General features: G+C 41.5%; 1 protein-coding gene across 1 annotated transcript in view; it reads left to right on the forward strand.

Moving 5' to 3' along the window:
* MPZL1 (myelin protein zero-like 1) overlaps positions 1-12,281 on the forward strand; it is a 40,572-nt gene that overhangs the window by 999 nt on the left and 27,292 nt on the right. The window lies entirely within an intron of this gene.

A 12,281-nucleotide genomic window follows, 5' to 3' on the forward strand; every position in this document is an offset into this window, starting at 1 on the left:
TTTTCATTACGAAATTTCATGGCTCAAGCTTAAAGTAAACCTCAGGCTCGATTTATGTGAATTGGTTGAGTTGTTTTATGAACATCTGAAGTGGTGTCTGCCACAGGACTTTTTTTGTGTGTTGTTGTTCTTCAAAGCAAAGTACTTATTGGTGTCTCAGAATTGGTTAAGTAATGGTTATAAAGAGAGCCAGCTGCTCAGAAACCACATAGGTGTTTTCATTTCTTTTGTTTTCACAATGTCAGTTGCATCACAGTATCTGAATACCAGAGTTTACTCAGTAGTTTCTTTCGTGGAAAAGTTCTGAATGTAATCTTTGGGACCAGAGAAAATAGACGAAGTTCTGTTGGATCACCAGCTGTTCCATTTAACCAATGATTACAAGGTCTATAAAATATAAAGTAAAATCCTCCCACCCTCCAGGAGTTGACAGATGAAAACACACTTTTTATATATGACATAATCCATTCTGTATTAATGTCTCTTCTGAGAAAAAAGATTAAAAGGTTTTTTTTTTTTTTTGGTTGTTGGTGGTATTTGTGTTTAATCAAACAAGTAGCAAATAGCCTAAAATTAAGGTTTATCTGAAATTCTGTGTGTTCAGACAGAATTATTATGCATGAGAAGTCATTTATTGCTATGGAGGACAAGCAGTCAGGATGATCTTAATTAAACTCAGGGTACTAAAAACTAAATATTAATGAAAAGATCACCAGAGTAATAGCCATATATACCTTGGACATACTTTTAAGTAATGAAGACAAATGCTGATATGTGAAAGTCAGCCACTGATTTTATTGGTTAATTTTAGAAAATTATTAAATGTTTCTTCTCACCAAGTTGCCTTTTTCTGGTCATGGATACTGCATATAAGAGTTTATGTTTTACAGAAAAGCATGAGTTTGATCCAGACAGTTATTTAGCAAACATTTACTAAGCACCTTTTAAGTGTTAAGTGCTGAACTAGTCTAGGATGGATAGTCCTCATCCTCAAGTAATTTACAGTTCAAGGGGAGAAACAGTGTGATAAGTATTATAAGAAATCTTTTTTCTTTTTTTTTTTTTTTTGAGCTGGGCTCTCACTGTGTTGCTCTGGCTAAACTCGAACTTTCAAACTCCTCAAACTCCTGGGCTCCACCAATCCTCTTGCCTCAGCCTCCCAAGTAGCTAAGACTACAGGCACACACCACCACGCTTGGCCTAGAAGCCTTTTAGTAAAGGTGTGCTGTGAGAGCTTGAAGAAGGGTCATCTCAGACCAAAGTTCACGATACTATAGGAAGGGATGTTTAAACTGCGTAGGCATTGGGGGAGGAAACAGTGCATACAGAGCTGTGAATGAACCTGTTGGTAGTTCAGTGTGGTGGGAGGCTGAAGTGTATAAGGGTGATGGTGGGAGTTGAGGCAGGAGAGCCAGCCGGAGGCACCAATTTACAAAGGGCCTCGTCTGCCACACTTAAACCCAATGAAGGATTTCTCTGTCTATTGAGATGTGAAGGGTGGGTTAGAGTGGGGTGAGGCTGAAGCCAGAGAAACCAGAGGGCCATTGTAATACTCTAGGGGAGGATGAAGAAGACCTGAAATAAAGCAGCCAGCTGTGAAGAGGGCATATTCATGAGCTAGTTAGAAAGTAAATTTGATACCACTTGGTTGAGTTTATGTTAAAAAAAAAAAAAAAAGGAAGTAAATTTGATAGGGCTTGGAAACCGATTTGATGTGGGCTTGAAAGATGAGGTGGATATGATGATTCATAGGTTTGGGGCTTGGGCATCTGGGCATATTTTTGGAAGGTGAGGCTTTTCACAGATGGGGGAATAGGAGCATTGGGGGGAAGGAGATGATGGAGGTACTTTTGGATATGTTGAGTTGCTGGTGAGACATCCAAATGGAGATGGGCAGAAGACAGTTGGATAGATGGTTCTGGAAGTGAGGAGAAAGTTCTGGTTGGAAATTCAGATTTGAGAGGGTTTACGTGGTTAATAGTTAAAGCTTGGATTACTTGAATGCGGTCATCAAGGGAAAATGTATTGAAGGACATAACAGAGGGCCAAGGACAGAGTTCTGAGGCATATGGAACCTGAGAAAGAGGCTCGAAGAGTAAGAGAAAAACCAAGAGAGTTTGGTATTTTAGAAACCAAGAGAGAATGAACTTGGTTTTTTTTGTTTTAAGAGATGGGGACTCACTCTGTCACCCAGGTGAGATCATAGCTCACTGAAGACTTGAACTCCTGGACTCAAGTGATCTTCCCACCTCAGCCTCCCAAGTAACTGGAACTGCAGGTGTACACCATTGTGCCACCGATTTTTTTTTTTATTTTTTGTAGAGATGGGGGTCTTGCTGTGTTGCCCAGGCTGGTCTCACACTCCCACTTTAGCCTCTCAAAGTGCTGGGATTACAAGCCCACCTGGCCAGAATGAAGTTTTAAGAAAGAGGAAGTGGTTAATGTGGTCAGATAAAGAGAGATGTGCTAAGGAATCACTGAATTTAGCAATTGAAATGTCTTTGGTAACCCTTAGGTAGGAATGAGCACACAGTATATGGAGAATAAATCTCACTAATTTGTACCTCCCATTTCAGTAAATGGCACCACCATACATCTAATTGCTCATCCCAGAACGCTGGGTCCATCCTTGATTCTTCCCTGTCCTTCATCCCCCTACATCCAGTCAGTTCTCCCATCTCCAAAATGCATCTGGAATTGATCTTTTTTTGCTATCTCCACTCCTAGCCTTTTAGTCAAAGTCACCATCATTTCTTGCCTATATTACTGTGATAGCCACCCAAACTGGTCTCCCTATTTTCTCCCTCTCGGTTTTTTTTCATCCATTCTTCATACAACTAGAAGAATGATTTTTGTTAAAATGCAGATCAGATCATGTTGCTTCTTGTTTAAAGTCCTTAATGGCTTCCCATTGCACTTGGAATGAAATCTGAACTTTTCCCCATGGCCTTCAAAGCTCTTTGTGATCTAGTTTCTGCCTATCTTTATGACTTCAAATTGTGCCCCCTTGCTCACTATATTTAAGCCACACTGCCATCTTTCTGCTCTTTGACACCCATCTCCACCTCAGGGCCTTTGCACTTGCTGTTCTGGTATGCTCTTTCCCCAGAATTGCCCAGAGGGGCTGGCTTCTTTTCATCTCTAAAGTCTTGATGTAAGTGTCACTTCTTCAGACAGGCCTTCTCCCACCACCTTATCCCAGGGAGTCCCCTGTTACTATTTGGTGGGCTTTTGTTTATATCCTTATCATAATTTCTAACTATTTGGTTTTTCTTTTCTTTTTTTCTCCATCAGAATCTAGGACAGAGATAGCATCTGTCTTGTTCATAGAAGTATCCCTAGGGCTTAGCATAGTGAGTATGATAGATGCTAATAAATATTTGTTAAGTGGCAATGAGGCATAGGCATGTCTTGACAATAGTTTGTTAGCAGTTTGCAGTATATAGTTAATATTTAGCTTGGCACATAGGTACTCGTAAGCATTTGTTGAAAGGATATTTTCTAAGGTATGATTTCATGCATTATCTGATTATTTTTTCATTATCAGTTTTCTCAGCCTTTTATTTATTAGCTAGTTGGCATAGTCAAATAGAAACTTAGTCTTTTTAAAAATATATGTATATTCCACCACTTGTTTTTACCCCAACTCCAGGATATTCACTAGGCTCGATGCTGCCAAAAGAAGAAATAAAGAGAAATATTAAGTGGAAGACAGCTATATGTGAAAGTACAGAAAATGCAAATTTGTGTTTCACAAAGTCTTTATTGGCTTATTCAACTAAATGAACACCTGCTGGGCACCAGGCACCATTATGTTATGTACCAGGATGCAGCAGGGAGCCTACATTCTAGTGGGAGGTGACAGACTGGAAACACCTACTCAAATAATACCAAAGGACAGATTAAATTCCTGGCAGTCACCACTTTTAAAAAAATATGATTTATCTACTATGAAACTTTGTGGTAATTTCTTAAAAATGGAGAGTCTTATTTGCATTACAAAATAGGTATTTTTTAAACTTAGAAAGGATACATTGTAGGATTTTTTTTTTTTTTTTTGAGACAGGGTCTGTGCAGTGGCACAATCACCGATATAGCTCACTGCAAACTTGAACTCCTGGGCTCAAGTGATCCTCCTGCTTCAGCCTCCCAGAGTACTAGGATTACAGGCATGGGCCACAACACCCAGCCCAGATTTCTTTAAAGATTGATCTTCCCTACTGAATTTTTAAAATGTAATTTAATTGGGAAAACATAGCTTTTCAGAAATATTGCTGCCTACCCTCCATCTCATAAATGCTAGTCTACCTACTAAATATTTCTCAGATTCCTTTCCATCCACACTGGAGGCTAATTTAGTTTAGCCACAATCACATCTTGAGCGCGTTCTAACTGGAGCCCAAGAGTGTTTTTATTTAAGTTGTATCTTTTATCTGAGAATTTGCATTCTTCATGGAGAACACGTATCTCACGTGTACCTCAACCTTGGAAAGATTTTAGTCTTGTTCTCTGAGACCACTGATGTCATTTCAAAAGGGAGAGTAAAATGGTTTGCTTTGACATAGAATTAATCATAGATTAGTTTGGTCTTTAGCCTCCATCAAAGGGAATTTAATTATTAGAAAAACTAGAAGCATCTCCTGAGGTCTCAAGTATCATATGGCTCTGAGTTTTGATCCCTAAGGCTGGTAAGATATGAAGCCTTTATGTATCTTGAATGATATTCCTTTTTTCCTTTTCCACTTTCACTTTGCCAAGTTGTTTCACATTAGCAATGCCCTAGAGTCCAGACAAAAGTCCTTGGAATTTTGGCTGCTGTAAGAAAGCAGAGGTCAGTTGGCTTCCTGACCATAGTGTATAAATTGAGAAATTGTAATCATCCCTTGGGACCGTTATATCTTTGCCCTTAAACCTCTTTATTTATTCATTATCTTTTTGAATGCCTGTGGCTGCTGTAATTTTTTACTCACTTATACTTTTCCCTTAGTCCTGTTAGGCCTTCATGCAAGATGATTTTATTGATAAATTCTCCTTCAGTAATTTTTTTTCTTCCAAACTTTCAGATTCTCTTTAGAAACTGTGATATTTTGTGATACCTCTGGTCTGTCGTCAGGGCATGTAGTGTGAATAGTTTCTAGCAATGGTGATACATTATACCCAGTACTTAGGTTTAACTGATAGAAGTTAGAAATGCACTATGACTTTGCTGATCCTATGTATTACAATAAAATTACCCCATAGAATGAAATCCGTTACTTAAGCTTCAGTAGTATGATGCTGTAATCAACTGAACAAACTTTGATGAACTTGCAGTGAACATTTTTTATACTGGGACCTTGATATTCTACTTGGGATCTGAGGAGTTTATTATGTGCAATTTTAAATCATCTTAAAAGATGATTTTATCAAATTTAAGAAATGTGTTTTTTCTCCCAAACATTAGGGATGCAATGTGAAGCTATACAAATTTTACATAATCGTGTGCTTCCTCCACTTGAAGAGATGGAGAGCTGTAAGGTGCTATATTGTTGACTTAGCTTCAGTGAGAACTAACTGACCCTACGGCCAGACAGCATCTTATAGTTACTCTCCGGGCAAGTCCTGGTTGCAATTGCATTGCTGAGGATTAGGAAGCATAAGTAAAGGACTCAGTTTCCTACAAGAAAAATCTGTAAAAATGCAAGTATTTGAAATCTCATAGATGATTAAGAGAGGCAGAGAAGAGAGAGAAGGAGTCAACAGTTAGGGAGAAACTTTGACTTCTCTCTCTTCCTTCCTCTAGTTCTCTCCTGTTTCTTAGCCCTTAGAAGTTTGGACATAAAACTAGGTTCATGTTATACCTTTGGCTCTGCCCTTCGTTTACTGAGCGCTTACTGTGTGCCAAGCCTCTGCTCAGCAGTTTATATACATTATCTCATTTACTCCTCACAACTCTGTGCGATAAATTATTAATTTTTACAGATGAGGAAACTAAAGTTCAGAGAGGTTGTATAATGTGTCTAAGGTCACATGGTTAATATATGGTTAGAGTTAAGACTCAGACTCCAAAGTATATTTACAACCACTCTGCTATATTACAAAATTTCTCCTTTGAAGTGTAATCATTTTTGAGAGGCTTCTGGAATGTCTGAAGTATTAATATTTACAGAGCAGCTTTTTAGCTGTCCTGGGGCATCCAGATTCCCCCTCGTTGTGGTGATGTTTGCGCCAAGATCCCTGATGCCGCGTCCTTACCAACAGTGCAAGGTCTGTTTGTGCCTCCCAGTGCTCTGACTGCTCCTCAGGGATTTCTAATGGTGTGGTTCTTGTAGGTTCTTCTCACTCTTATACTTCTTCTGTCTAGAACACAAGCATGAATCCATTTGCCTGAGTGTCTGATACCATAGCGGGCTCAGAATGGTTCCTTGGCCCTCATCAAGAGGCATCACGTGTGGACCAAGGCTCTGAGCCTTGACTTTCTTCCCTTGAGGTGAATCCTTTCCTGAAGGCTTGTGTAGATCCTTCTGCAGTTAGAGTCCTGGCATGCTTGCCCTACAAGGTGTCCAAACAGGCTCAGGAACCCCAAACCAGAGACCCCTCACTGGCACCTTTTCCTGGCCCCTCCACCCCATTGGCGGAGGTTCTGTAGCCTTCCTCCCTTCTGCCTGCCATAGGTAGGAGGTCCAGCACTTGTCTGTTAACTATTGGGAACTTTGAGTCTTGATTATTTTCAGCTATTAGGAATTTAATTCTTTGTTTTTCCAGTGACTGCAAGTTTAGAAGAACCCCAGTGAGGCCTGCTGAACCATGTACACTAGAGAAATGAGTGAGTGGATGAATAACAAACAGACGTGATACTATTTTATATCAGTTTCAGTAATATGGATTTCAGGCCAAAAAATGCCAAGGAAGCAATTTCTCATACTCATTTCAAGCTATGGGTTCATAGTCCCTTATCGGCAGTTCCAAAGTCATGGAAGTTTTGAAAATCGAAAGTTTTTTCTTAGGTTTGATAATTCTTTGCTTGCAAAATTCAGCCTGAACTAATGAGAGATTCTTCACAGTTGTGTTCCCATTTGCCACCTCCACTCCACTGGCTGCTGTTCTCATTGTTTGCTACCGTCCCATTTGCCTTCCTCTCGGATGACTCAAGCAGAAATCTTGGGCATCATCCTAGAATCCTTCCTTCCCCTCACCCCACTTCCCTGAGTTTAATCAGAGCCATGCCAATGCTTGCCTTCTGTTTCTGAATCCACTCCCTCCTTTCCATTGTGCTAGAAGTGTCAATCACTTTAAGTCCAGGTTACTGCAGCAACCTCCTAAATGTTCTCCCTAATGCTAGTGATAGTCCCTTCAGGTCTGCCCTCCCAACTGTTGCCAGAGGGATCCCTCCCATGGGCAGACTTAATTGTGCCCTCTTCTGCTAAAATGCTCCCTCCCTCCCTCCCCATTATCTCTAGGATAGACCCAGGTCCTTAGCTTGACTCAGGCCTGCCCTCATTATCTGCCGTCCCCTTCCCTGTACTTTATTGATTTTATTTTTGTAATATTTCTACATGACATATTGTTCTATGTCTCCTTGATTTTGTGTATCATATTTTCACTCTCTCTCTCTATTTATTACCCTTCTCCCTATTTATTTGCCAGGCTAACCCCTACTTAGCCTTCTCCTCTCAGATGTAATCTTATCTGGCAGATAAGCCCAGTCAAGGCCAAGCACCTTGCCTCCAGGCTTCCTCTATCACTTTATCTAAAATTATCCTTTTACATGATTGTCTCGCCAAATGCAGGAACTGTAATTTTTCAATACTTAACATAATGCCTGGAGCAGACTAAGTGTTAGTAGATATTAGATGAACTGTTGAACTGAACCCACAGTGGGAATTATGAACATTAGAGCAAAGAGTGAGTGAAAATAGGTAAACAGGCCTCCCAGAACTTGGGATCTTGAGATTGAGGAAGTAGTCAGTCCTCAGCTTTGCAGTCCAGACACAGGGTTCGACAGTGATATGGCTCAGGGGGGAAGCTGTCAAACACGCTCTCAAGGGCATGATATCCAATAAGATCATAGTATGAACTTATTAACCCACACTGAACTTTATAAATTCTGGGGGGCTAGTATGCTTAAGTGGATTGGGGTGTTAGTACAGTTTCTCCCTGTGCCAAGATAGATTATTCTCGCAAGATTGCCCAGGGACCATGGGATCAGCTCCACGGATGTTTATTGAATGACTTCAGTGGCTCCAGTCGTCAAACCACGATAGCCTAAATGCCCCTTCGCCACAGTAGGAACGTAACTGACAGACGCATTGGCCTGGTTAAGTCGCCCTCTTCACTGGACAGTCTGCAACATGCTGACCGTTACACTTTAGCTTTAGAATACAGCCTAGAAACCTGGACTGGACTTTTCCTGGATTTTGAAAGTTTTTCTGGACAGAGATCCTGACATTTAGAGTAGATTGTCCCTACAGAGGACCAATATTGTCCACTGAGTGTTGAAATTTCTTGTTTCAAAATTCATTACGCACCTTTTTTGGTTAAAACAATCAGGTCTATACCAGATTTCAGGATGTTAATATACTAGTGTCACATTGAAAGAACATTGGATTTAGGAGTCAGAGTGCACAAAAATGAACGTGAGGACAGCAAATATGAAAAATGCAATGGCACAAATAAAATGTCCGTATAACTATTATCCCATTATTTACTGATCTCCATTGCTCTAGTTTGTATTCTCCCTACTATTTATAGCTAGAAATATATTATTTTGTCTTTGCATGTTTATCCTTTCTTGACTGCCCACTAGAGTGTAAGTCTCCACTGAAGCTCAGGAAAGTGACTGGGGCTTAGAAGGAGTTCAGTAGGTGTTTGTTGAATGTATCCATTGGTGGTGCGCAGAGTTTGTTGAAGTTTTTTAATTGAAAGTTTTTAAGTAGAAGAGCTTATGAAATTTTAAAATAATAATTAAAGCTTTCTAGAATTATTATTATTATTATTTTTTGAGACAGGGTCTCGCTCTGTCTCCCAGGCTGAGTGCAGTTGCATCATGATAGCTCACTGCAACCACAAACTCTTGGGCTCAAGCAATCCTCCTGCCTCAGCTGCCCAAGAAACTAGGACTATGGGCACATGCTACCATGCCCAGCTAATTTTTTTTTAATTTTATTTTTGTAGAGACGAGGTCTCGTTATGTTGCTCGGGCTAGTCTTGAACTCCTGGCCTCAAATGATCCTCCCATCCTAGCTTCCCAAAGTGCTAGAATTACAGGTGTGAGCCACCATGCCCAGCCACTTTCTAGAATTCTGAGGTATAATTTACCTTATACAGATGTAGAAATTGAGCTCCAAAATTCTCTTTTGGTGCTGCCGTTCCGTAAACATTAAAGACAACTGTGACACCTGAAGAAACCCCAGGGAGCCTGGTAAGTAGCCGTATACCTGGGAACACAGCCAGAGAAATAGTTTGTACCTCACTCTCAGAAAGTGTCTGGATTTGCCCCTGCGTTGGTCATATCCCTGTTGACTGCAGTCACGTGCAGGAAGTCCAGGCCCTCTGGGCATGTGCCATCTCGAGTTGTTTCTTACTACTCTGAACATCTACTTTGGCCCTCCTAACTTTCTTATCTCCTCCGAACTTCATCATTACCAGAAAATGTACCAACTCCAAAATCTTATCCCACTCTTCAAGCACCGTCTCCTCTTACAGTTTCACTGCAGGGCTTTCTGGAACTTATCAAGACTTCCAATCCCTCCCCACTCTCTTATTTGCATTAGTCACTTCCTGGCTGCTCCCCTCTGCCTCTCTGGCCTGGAGTCCATAGTCCTTTGTTACCGTCATTCCTTTGCAAACACCCCTGCCTCCCTCCCCTTCTGCCCCTTTGTGGTGCTCACCTGGCAATCCCTCAACCCTGGGAAGACCCTACCATCTCTTTTTATCTCCTCGAGGATTTTTTTTGCTTTAATTATTGCCTCTCTTTGGATCATTCTTATTACAATACAAATGTGCTCCAGAATTTCTAATCTTAAAAAACCTTCTCTTGGTTCCACAATCCCCTTTAGCTACATTTCTGGGCTCCAGTTCTTAGCAAAATTTTTCAAAAATTGCCTGCGCTGCTGTCTTTGTACGCACTCTTCCCTCCCCACTCTTTCTTCCATCCAGCCTTCCCACACTGCCTCTGCCGCTGCATTGAAACCTCTCGTGTCAGGATCACCAGAGAACTCGAGGCTGCCAAACCCTATTGATCCTTCCCTGTAGTCACCTTATGTCACCTCAGCTCTCCTCTCTCCTCTTGGCTTTCCTGAGACCCCATTCTCTGGTTTTCTTCCCCTCGCACAGTCTATTCCCTTCCAGCCGCCTTGGCAGGGTCTTCTCTCCTTCCCTGACCTCTGCATCTTTCTCTATGTCATTTTCAGATATAATGGCATTTTCTCCTGTGGTTTTAAATACCACCTATACGCTGGTGACTTCCAAAATTTATATACAATCCACACCTCTCTGACCATCAGACCTGCATATCCATTTGCCTACTTGACTCCATTTGGAGGTCTCAAGGTCTCATAGACATCTCAAACTTAACATTTCCAAAAATGCAGGTTGCTTTCAATTCCTTCTCTCCGGTAAAATCTCTAGCTCAGTGAGTCCCTTCATTTATCTAGTTGCTCAGGCTAGGAACCCAGGAGTTATTCTCGACTCATCCCTTTCCTTCACCTCCATGTCCAGTCTACCATCAAGAAGTCCTGCTTACTGTCATTTCTCTTTTGTCACCTCCTCCCCCCAGTCTAGGTCACACAGCTGTGGTGCCAGAGCTACTGTGCTCACTTCTTACCTGGTTTCCGAGCTTCTGCCCGTATTCCCTCCATTCCATTTTCCACGTAGCAGCAAGAACTGTTTTGATTCAGGCGATGTCACTTTCCTATTTAAAACCCTTCAGTCTTATCAAATTATTCCTATTTTGTATAATATCAAGAGCCTGGAATAAATAAATGTAAGTATGAGAGTATATAGCCTAATTGTAATATTATAGGCAGGTACATTAATAGTATCTTTCAAATAAAAAAGATACTTGCCAACTTTTGAAATAAATATGTATGGATTTCTTGAAGCAATTTTGTAAGGAGTCCACAGTCTATCATCATTCTACCATAGTCGGAATAGGAACTATAGTTTTATTTTGGAATTTGAGCCAAAACTCTAGATATATCCTTTTTTAGATGGTGATAAGAGTGGTGGTGGTAACTTAAAGTCATGTGTACTATATTTGCTGTGATACAGAATTCTAAATGTGACAGGAATACATTTTTTAACTCATTCAGTTGGTAGGTTATTGATAAGTTTTGTCATTCAAATTAGACATTTTGCGAGAACACGTTGCAAAACATTTAATGACTTCGTAGGCATGCAACCAGTGTAGTCACACGGGACCCTTCACAACTGACTGCGGTCATTGTCTTGAAGTTCTTAGTAATTTTTTCTCTCAATTTGTGTTTTTTTTCTATGAAGTCTGATGAGACAGGGGATCCGGGCCTCAGCTCACATGAAGTCTTGCCTCCTGCCACATCCCCACTTCCCAGGGATGGTATCTTGGCCCAGTGCTCTCCACCCCCTGGTTCCCCAGACCCCACCCAGCATCCCCACCCTTTGCTGCCCTTCCACTAAAGGAGCACCCAGGTCCTATCAGCAAGGGACACTAGTGTTCTGCCAGTGCCCTTTGTCTCTGGTAGGGGCTCAGCATGGGCTTGGGAGGGGCAGGTCAGGAAGTACCCTGAGGTATCTCGGGATGGGCAAGGTGATAACCATTCCTGTCCCCCTAGGCAGGCAGCAGCACCATGGCAAGTTTGGCAGACAGCTTGGCAGGGAACCTTGTGATCCAGGTGCAGGCATACCTTGGAGATATTTCGGGTTTGCTTCTAGACCACAATAGTAAAATGAATATCACAGTAAAGCGAGTCACACAGTTTTTTTGGTTTCCCAGGTGCATATCAAAATTATGTTTATAGGCCGGGCGCAGTGGCTCATGCCTGTAATCCTGGCACTCTGGGAGGCCGAGGCGGGTGGATTGCTCAAGGTCAGGAGTTCTAGAGACCAGCCTGAGCAAGAGCGAGACCCCATCTCTACTAAAAATAGAAAGAAATTATCTGGACAACTACAAATATATATATAGAAAAAATTAGCCAGGCATGGTGGTGCATGCCTGTAGTCCCAGCTGACTCGGGAGGCTGAGGCAGGAGGATCACTTGAGCCCAGGAGTTAGAGGTTGCTGTGAGCTAGGCTGACGCCACGGCACTCTAGCCAGGGCAACAGAG

Source organism: Propithecus coquereli, unplaced genomic scaffold (assembly GCF_000956105.1).
Source record: "Propithecus coquereli isolate 6110/MARCELLA unplaced genomic scaffold, Pcoq_1.0 Scaffold56, whole genome shotgun sequence".
Classification (NCBI taxonomy): domain Eukaryota; kingdom Metazoa; phylum Chordata; class Mammalia; order Primates; family Indriidae; genus Propithecus; species Propithecus coquereli.